This window comes from Symphalangus syndactylus, chromosome 13, assembly GCF_028878055.3.
Source record: "Symphalangus syndactylus isolate Jambi chromosome 13, NHGRI_mSymSyn1-v2.1_pri, whole genome shotgun sequence".
Classification (NCBI taxonomy): Eukaryota; Metazoa; Chordata; class Mammalia; order Primates; family Hylobatidae; genus Symphalangus; species Symphalangus syndactylus.
Window position 1 is genome coordinate 99,975,034 of NC_072435.2, and position 9,520 is coordinate 99,984,553.

Consider the following 9,520-nt stretch of genomic DNA (forward strand, 5'->3'; position numbering starts at 1 on the left):
ATTGGCTATGGCCTCTAGAAGCTGGGAAGGGCTCCTGGGCTGGCAGCCAGCAAGGAAACAGGGGCCTGAGTCCCACAGTTGCCGGGAACTGAATTTGGCCAACAACCGGAAGGAGCCCGGAAGCAGATTCTCTTCCAGAGCTTCCAGATAAGAGCCTATACCAGCTGGCACCTTGATATTAGCCTGGTGAGAGACTAAGTGCCCAGCTGAGCTCACTGGGTTTGACCTGCAAAACTGTGAGATAATACATGAGAGTCAATCAATTTGTGGTAATTTGTATGGCAGCAAGAAGAAACTAATAGAGAAATCACACTTGTCAATCTTTTGCCTTATGGTTTATGTGTTTGGATATTTTTTCAAGTTTTTTCTTACCCCTGTGCATGCATGAATTTTCAGCCTTGTAGGGTGTTATTGCCCCCGCCATGAGGGTGAAAATTGGTTCTTGGGAGGTGAAAAAAACCCAACTTTTATGTTTAAAGCACAGATATCTATATCTATATATCTATATCTATATATGTGCAATATATATATATATAAATAGGAAACCAACATAACTGGCATTAACATCCCCTCTGGAGGGTTACATTTAGGAAAAAAAGTCTTAAAAAAAACTTCTTAGGAGTTTTTATGAGTTTTAGGTGATAATCAAAAGAAGGTTGCAAAACACTGGCCCCATTTCACGATGACATTCTTCTACATTTTATTTATTTATTTAGAGAGAGGACCTTACTCTGTTGCCCAGGCTGGAGTGCAGTGGCACAATCACGGCTTATCGAAGCCTTGAACTCTCAGGCTCAAGTGATGCTCCTACCTCAGTCTCCTGAGTAGCTGGAACTACAGGCATGCACCACTGTGCCTAGCTAATTTTTGATTTTTTGTAGAGATGGGGTCTCACTATGTTGCCCAGGCTGGCCTCAAACACCTGGACACCGGCAATCCTCCTGCCTCAACCTCTCAAGTGCTGGGATTACAGGCATGAGGCACTGCACATAGCCTACATTTTGTGTTATTAACTTTATAGTCTATCTTTCATATTGAGGTCTTTAAGTTATATAGAATTTTAGTTTACTGAGTTCCTCTAAAAAATTTGTATGGAATTTTTATTGAGATTGCATTGAATTTATAGGTTAATTTAGAGAGAATCAACATCTTTATAATATTAAATCATCCTGTCAAGAACGTAGAAAGTCACTTCACTCATTGGGATCATCTTCTGTTTCCTTTACTAGAATTTTAAAGTTTTCTCCATAGAGGGCCTTTATTATTTCCAAAACGCTAAAACGTCTGTGGCTGTTGTGAATGGTGTCTTATTTTCTATTCTGCATTTATTCAAATCTAAGATGTTATCAATGTAAGATGCATCTCAATTTTAGAAACATTAAAATGTTAAAAAAATGTGTCTTATTTTTTCTATTGATTTATTGCTAGTGTAAAGAAATACTATTGATTTTTATGGGCTAATCTTGTATCTGGCAATGCTATTTCTAAGTTCTAATAATTTTCCTGTTAATCCTGTTGATTATCCTAGGTAAATGATGATACCTTTATCTCTTCCCTTCCAATTTTTACATTCTCTCCCTCTCTCATTGGCTATGGCCTCTAGTATCATGTGATCATTAGTGGTGAGAGTCAACTATGAATTTTCAGTTTATGGGATTGATAAGTTATTTTTCTTTAGTCAGTGTGGTTGAGGTGTCTGAAATTTACAACTCAAGAGCCCTAACCAATGGATCCTGAGTGCAGAACTATAGCCAATTCTTGAAGAAACCCAACGTTTTTAGTAATCTATCTTCTCTACACTACCTGGTATAAATGTAGTGGCTTAACACCACCTTGGTTTTTGATGAAGGCAAATTCTCTTAGAAAGGAGGTGTGGAAGGCCGGGCGCGGTGGCTCACGCATGTAATCCCAGCACTTTGGGAGGCCGAGGCGGACAGATCACGAGGTCAGGAGATCGAGACCACAGTGAAACCCCATCTCTACTAAAAATACAAAAAAATTAGCTGGGCGTGGTGGCAGGTGCCTGTAGTCCCAGCTACTCGGGAGGCTGAGGCAGGAGAATGGAGTCAACCCGGGAGGCGGAGCTTGCAGTGAGCCGAGATCACGCCACTGCACTACAGCTTGGGTAAGACAGTGAGACTCTGTCTCCAAAAAAAAAAAAAAAAGGAGATGTGGGCAGGAAGAGAATAATCGGTAGGTTTAGTACCATAATAATAATTATGATAATTATAAAGATGATGATCTATCTATCTTCATGACTTTACATTTTCAAAATAATCCTTTATCACGTTTGATTCATGGCAGTCCTAAGAAGCTGGACAGGAAAAGAATCATTATGTTTGTTTTCCAAATGAGGAAAGGAGAGCTGGATTTTCTATCTGGGTCCAATGATAGTTTTTTGGGGATTGGTTTTCAGGGGTGGGAGGAGCAGGGTAATAGGGTAGGAGAGAGTCCCTGGACTATGAAGAACAGGGAGCGTTGCTTATTTAAAATATCCTGTAAAGCAGGGCTCAGATAATAAACTAAACACCAGAGGATGAGCCAAGTCAGAAAGAATACTGAATCTGAATGGAGAAGGAGGGCCAATGAGTGGCCCAGAACTGCAACTTTGAACCAGTGTTTCTAGACTAGAGTTCCACAGAACCCAGTTCCATGAAAACTTGTTATTGCAAAAGGAGCTCACATCATAACTTAAATTTGTGTGCCATGTTATGCTTGTGTCTACAGTAAAGGACTTCAACACAGCAACTCTGTTTGCAATTTTGTTAAAGGTCTTTTAGCCCCAGAATCAATCAGGCAATCAGGGTTCCACTAGGGAAACAGAATAAGTAAGTTTTATATATTAAGAGATGTATTGCAAGGAATTGGCTTAAGCCATTGTGGGGACTGCCTAGACAAGTTTGATATCTGTAGGGCAGGCCATGAGGAAGGAAGCCTGGAACCCCAGGTGCAGGAGATGAACTATAGTCCTATAGTCAGAATTTCCTCTTCCTTGGGGAAGCCTCAGTTCTGCTCTTAAAGCCTTTCAACTGATTAAATCAGACCCATCCAGATGATGTAATACAATCTTCCTTCTTTAAAATAAACTGATTATATAGACTAATATGGTTTGGCTGCATCCCCACCAAAATCTCATCTTCAATTGTAATCCAAATGGTAATCCCCATGGGTTGAGGGAGGGACCTGGTGGGAGGTTATTGGATCATGGGGGTGGTTTCCCTCATGCTCTTCTTATGTTGATCAGTAAATTCTTATAAGATCTGGTTATTTGATAAGTGGCACTTTCCCCTTCTCTCTCTCCCTCCTGCTGCCATGTAAGACGTGCCTTGCTTCCCCTTTACCTTCTGCCATGATTGTAAGTTATCTGAGGCCTCCCTAGCCATGTGGAACTGTGAGTCCATTAAACCTCTTTCCTTTATAAATTTACCCAGTCTTTGTAGTATCTTTGTAGTTGTGTGAAAAAGGACTAATACATAGACTTTAACCACATCTGTAAAATACCTTCACAGCAACAAGTAGTTAGTGTTTGATTGAGTAGCTAAAGACTACAGCCTAGCCAAGCTGGCACCTAAAACTCGCCGTCACAGCCCCTGTGACAGTGTGCTGGAGAGCTATGTCCACTCTGTTGAGTCCATTCTCAGATGAGTCCATTGAGTCAAGACAAGGCGGCTGTGGATAACAAGCGAATTCTGAATTGCCCAGAAGTGAGGAGAGTAGGATGATGGCATGAGCTTCTCCCTCCCACATGACCTCCCACAGCCTCCCCTTACTTGCTGCTGACTGGCTTATAGGAGCAAACTAGCTCTACTGGTATAATAGAAACTCAGAAATTTTAAGACTGAAATTTTCACCCACTGTGACCCAGCTGCCTCACTTTGCCTCTTTGCTATCATTGAAAACACTGCAAAATAGACTGAGTGGATAAGAGACTTGTATTGTGAAGTTTTGTGTTTTGTATTTCATTTTCTTGTGCTTTTTTTCTTTTCTTTTCTTTTCTTTTCTTTTCTTTTTTTTTTTTTTTGAGATGGAGTCTTGCTCTGTTGCCCAGGCTGGAGTGCAGTGGCATGATCTTGGCTCACTCACTGCAACCTCTGCCTCCCAGGTTCAAGCGATTTTCTTGCCTCAGCCTCCAGGAGAGTAGCTGGGATTACAGGCGTGTGCCACCATGCCCGGCTAATTTTTGTATTTTTAGTAGAGATGGGATTTCACCATGTTGGCCAGGCTGGTCTCGAACTCCCAGCCTCAGGTGTTCCACCCACCTTGGCCTCCCAAACTGCTGCGATTACAGGCGTGAGCCATGGCACTCGGACTTCTTGTGCTTTTTATTTTGTATTTTATTAACATTTGTGTTTACAATTTCTTTTGAGGGTCACGTGGTGAGTTGTGAAGATGATGTATGATGTAATGGAGGAAAGTTCCAGGTCTAGACCTACAGACAGTCTTGGTAAAATCAGTGATGGAAAATCACACATAGGACCTGAAACTGAAGTCCTCAATGAGGAATTACAGTTTCTATGGACTGAATGCCTATATCTCTGGCCAAAATTCACATATGAAGCCCTACCTAACCCCAGTGTAATAGTATCTGGAGGTGGGGGCTTTGGGAGGTGATTAGGTCATGAGGGTGGACCCCTCATGAATGAGACTGGTGCCCTTATAAAAACAGACACTGAGAGAGATAACCTCTCTCCCTCTGTTACATGCGAATACAGCAAGAAGGCAGCCATTTGCAAACTCGGAAAAGAGTTCTTACCATCCATGCTGGCATCCTGATCTCAGACTTCCAGCCTCAAGAACTTTGAGGAATAAATGCTGTTTAAGCCACCCGATCTATGGTATTTTTGTTATAGCAGCCAGAAGTGACTAAGACGACAATCTTCAGGACACAGAGAAGCTGCTCCTTGTGATGAAAGCCACTCTTCAATGAGCTTTGTGCAGGCTGCTGATCCATGTGGTCCTACCCGCCCTCTGCCCGCCCCACCATGTGTCTCTGTGGCAAACGACTCACAAGTGCAACAGTGGCCTGGCCCACTGAAAACACACTGACCTACAGGCCACTGCTATTGGTAAGGTAAGAGGCTATTTTAAATGGCAATTGGAATCTCAAAGAGTGGAAAGCTTTTGTTAAAAATCCACCCTCAGGCACAGGAAGCAAGATCTAGTAGCAGAACTTACTGGCCAGAAAAGGGAAGGCCACACAGGTGGTGAGAACCTAATAATGCCTGTAAAATTTCAGTGAGTAAACTGCCAGGACAAGATGCAGTATGAGGGATTGGAAAGGTTTCACTCTCAGGGAATACAATATCAATCAATGTATTGATGGGATGTCACATGATGCTGAAGAGGTTCGTGCAGTAAACTGAAAAGCAGTATCTTCTCTGTCTAGGTTGATGTGTCAACAGATTTTGCCAATACATGTCTTAGTATTTGTAAGGCTTATAAATGATGAAACTCAAGAATATGTTTTCTGCTGCAAAGAGCTGCCCAAAACAAATATATATATACTTGTTTTGGGCAGCTCTTTGCAGCAGAAAACATAAACATATTTTCAGTATATATTTTCTATTTTTTGCATATTATTATTTTTCTATTAAAGCTTTATTGAAGTATAACTGATATACAATAAACTACATAATTTGATGAGTTTTGATATGATTGTACATCTGCAAAACCATCACCACAGTCAAGATAATGAACATACTTATCACCTCCAAAAGCTTCCTCATGCCCTTGTATGTATAATCCATTTCTCTCTACTCCCCACCCTTGTCCCCAGTTGTTGATCTGCTTTCTGCTACTATAGATTAGTTTGCATTTTCTAGAATTTAATATAATGCAATCGTATGTGTAGTCATGCATCACATAATGACATTTCGATCAATGATAGACTGCATATATATGACAGTGGTTCCATAAGATTTTAATACTGTATTTTTCCTGTGCCTTTTGTATGTTTAGATATGTTTAGATACACAAATACTTACCATTGTGTTAACATTGCTTACTGTATTCAGTACAGTCATGTGCTGTACAGTTTTGTAGACTGGGAGCAGTAGGCTGTATCATGTAGCCTAGGTCTACACCTAGGCTGTGTGATACAGCCTATTGTTCCCAGGCTAGACCATCTTGGTTTGTGTAAGTACACTCTATGATGTTCATACAATAATGAAATTGCCTAACTATGCACTTCTTAGAATGTATCCCTGTCATTGAGTGACCCATGACTGTATCCTTTTGTGTCTGGGGTGAGGAAGTAGGACTTCTTGTGGAATGCTCACTCTTGAGACCCAGCTGCCATGCAAAGCCCAAGTTAGCTGTGTGGAGAGGTCACGTGGAGAGAGCCAAGCCCAGGTCAGCTGTGTGGAGAGGTCACGTGGAGAGAGCCTTCCAACCATCCCCACCATGGTGCCAGACATATGAGCAAAGCCATGCTGAATGTTCCAGCCCCAGCTGCCACCTCACTGAAGCCATACAAAACGCTTTGGGTAAAAGCAGCAGAAATGAGCCAGCTGGTCAACCCACAGAATTGTGAGATGTAATACAGTGGTTGTCATTTTAGCCATTACATTTTGGAATGGTTGGTTATCCAGCGACAGATAACTGAGCAATCTAACATTCAACCCCTGTCAGAAGTTCCCAGGATAATGAAAGTAACCTGATTGTAGAGTGACATCTGCCCTTTTCTGGTCTTTGGGCACTTTGTTCCCACAAGTGAAGAGGAAAAAGTGAGCCTCTGCCTCCCTCTCTAGTCCTGCAGCCAATAGCCAGACTCTTCTGAGCCCAGCCAGACCCATCTCCGTTATGCCTAGAGCAGAGTTGGGGGCTTCTGTGGCTCAGGGGTGTGGACTCACATTCGCCTTTGCACCCCTACCTCAGAAGCATTTGGTGCCTGCACCCTGTCACCCCCTCCTGCCTTTTCTCCTGCTCTCAGGTTCATTCTAAAAACCACCTGTGACTTGTTAAGCTGCAGATTCCTGGGCTATGCTGCCACAGATGCCACTTCAGTCAGTCTAGGGCTTGGCTGAGGAGGATGTGGAGTTTTCCACTGCAAATGACTGTGACATAGGACAATGATGGGATGATGTTCAGACCGTGTTTTCAGAAACTCTGCCCTGGATTCACAAGGCTTTTCTGGTGTTCAAGGGACATTTCTTTGTTGTGAGTTGTTCTTGATAAGTGAGAGTGAGCATGCATGAGAATGTGTGTGAGCACATGTATGTGTAAGCATGGGGTGGGAGTGAATGAGTGTGACTCAGCGCGTGTGTGTGTGTGTGAACATATGACTATAGTGCATGGGGAGGAGGTGGGGCAGGGCAGCAGTCCTGGGGTAGGACACAGGGTTGGGTGTCATTGGCAGGAAGACACAAGCCCAGGATGGGGTGTAGGTGCCTGGCAAGGACGAGAAGGGCTGGGGGGATTGCACCAAATGACAAGGGCTCTGAGACGGGAGTTGGTGAGCTGTAGGACAACGTGTTCCCCACACTTCTGGCCAGCAGCTCCAAGCAGCTGCTCTGCCTTCCTTCCCTAAAAACACATGCTCCTGTGGTCAGTCTGAGTCCAGAAGCCTCATGTTATAAAAAGGTATCCTGTGCAGGGTAATGGAAAAAAAGGGCGAAGAAAGACATATGGACCTGGGAAAGGATCTGGGCTGCGCTGGAGCTTGGCAGGCAGCTTGGCCCTCCCATGGCATGTGGCCACACGGGCAAACTGTGTTAGCTTTGGTGCTGGATGGGCCCAGCGGTGGGGGATTTTGCCCTTATTTTTCTACTGCCCCTGTTTAAGGTGGACTCCTGGTGCTTGAGGTGCATCTGTGTTGTGGCGTGCTTTAAAAAATTATCCGCTCCCATTTGGAAAGTGAAAGACATAATAATAGTAATAATAACAACTGTTAGCGTTTATGGAGAAGAGTCCACCATTCCAGACATCACACGAAGTGCTTGTGGGGCATTCGCTCATTTAAATTTCAACCTGGGTGATCACAGACATCTCCTGGAATACTGACCCTGAAACCAATTTTAAAGCAAAGTATAGACATCCTCACTTAAAATACAAAACTTTTAAACAGAAATATAACACAGAGAAAAATGCACGGACCATAAGTGTGCCCCTCAATGAGTTATCACAGGGGAGCACACCTGTGTGACCAGGTGAGCCAGCTCAGCTCCCTGGAAGCCACCCTGGGATCCTGCACAAGCTCTAACCCCGTCCTCCTTCCCAAAGGTAATTGCTGGCCTGACTTGGTACATCATGGGTTAGATTTGCCTGTTTATGGCCGGGCACGGCGGCTCAGGTCTGTAATCCCAGCACTTTGGGAGGCGGAGACAAGTGGATCACTTGAGGTCAGGAGTTCGAGACCAGCCTGGCCAACATGGTGAAATCCCATCTCTACTAAAAATACAAAAATTAGCCAGGCATGGTGGCACATGCCTGTAATCCCAGCTACTCAGGAGGTTGGGCAGGGGAATTGCTTGAACCTGGGAGGGAGAGGTTGCAGTGAGCCAAGATCAGGTCACTGCACTCCAGCCTGGGCAACAGAGCAAGACTCTGTCTAAAAAAAAAAAAAAAAGATTTGCCTGCTTATAAACTTCACATGCATTGAACCATAGCCTATGTAGTTTTTTTGTGGCTGCTTCTTTCCTCCACATGGTGCTTGTGAGATTCATTCTTGTGGTTGCCCGTGACAGTTTTTCCTTCATTTTCTTTCCTTTATAGTATTCTGTCATGTGACTATACCACCTTTTTTTTTTTTTTTTTTTTTTTTGGAGACAGGGTCTCACTCTGTTGCCCAGGCTCACTGCAGCCTTCACCTCCCAGGTTCTATCAATCCTCCCACATCAGCCTCCTGAGTAGCTGGGGCTACAGGCATGCACCATCACACCTGGCTAATTATTTTTTTCTTTCTTTTCTTTTTTTTTTTTTTTTTTAGAGATGTGATTTCTCCATGTAGCCCAGGCTGGTCTCAAACTCCTGTGCTCAAGTGATCTATCTGCCTCGGCCTCACAAAGTGCTGGGATTACAGACGAGCCACTGTGCCTGGACTGTGCCACATTTAATGTATCCATTCTGGTGTTGATAGAGGATTTTTTTTTTCCTCCTGGCTTGGGTAGCTCCACTTTTTAGTGTTTTACTATTATTTTATGTCTCTGTGCAGCTCACAGTCAAAAGTGCTGGATTCATGTCCTGGATACTCTGCTTACCAGCTCTGTGAACCTTGGGAAAACTATTTAGCCTTTCTGAGTCTCATTTGTCTCTGCAAGCAATAATGCCTAATTTCCTTTGGTTTCCTATTCAATCAGCAAGCGTTTATTGGTCACCTGCTATGTGCCATCATTCTAGGAGATTTAGCAGTGACCGACACAAAGATCACTGCTCCACACGTTTGTACCTTTGTCCCTTCAGTTCTCTTTCTTTGGGAAGCTCTTTCTTCCCAGATCCATCCTTCTTCTTCCTTACTCCAACCCACATTTTTGCTTCGTTATTTTCTGTTCATGCTTCTAGACTGAAGTCTGACATCCTTTCC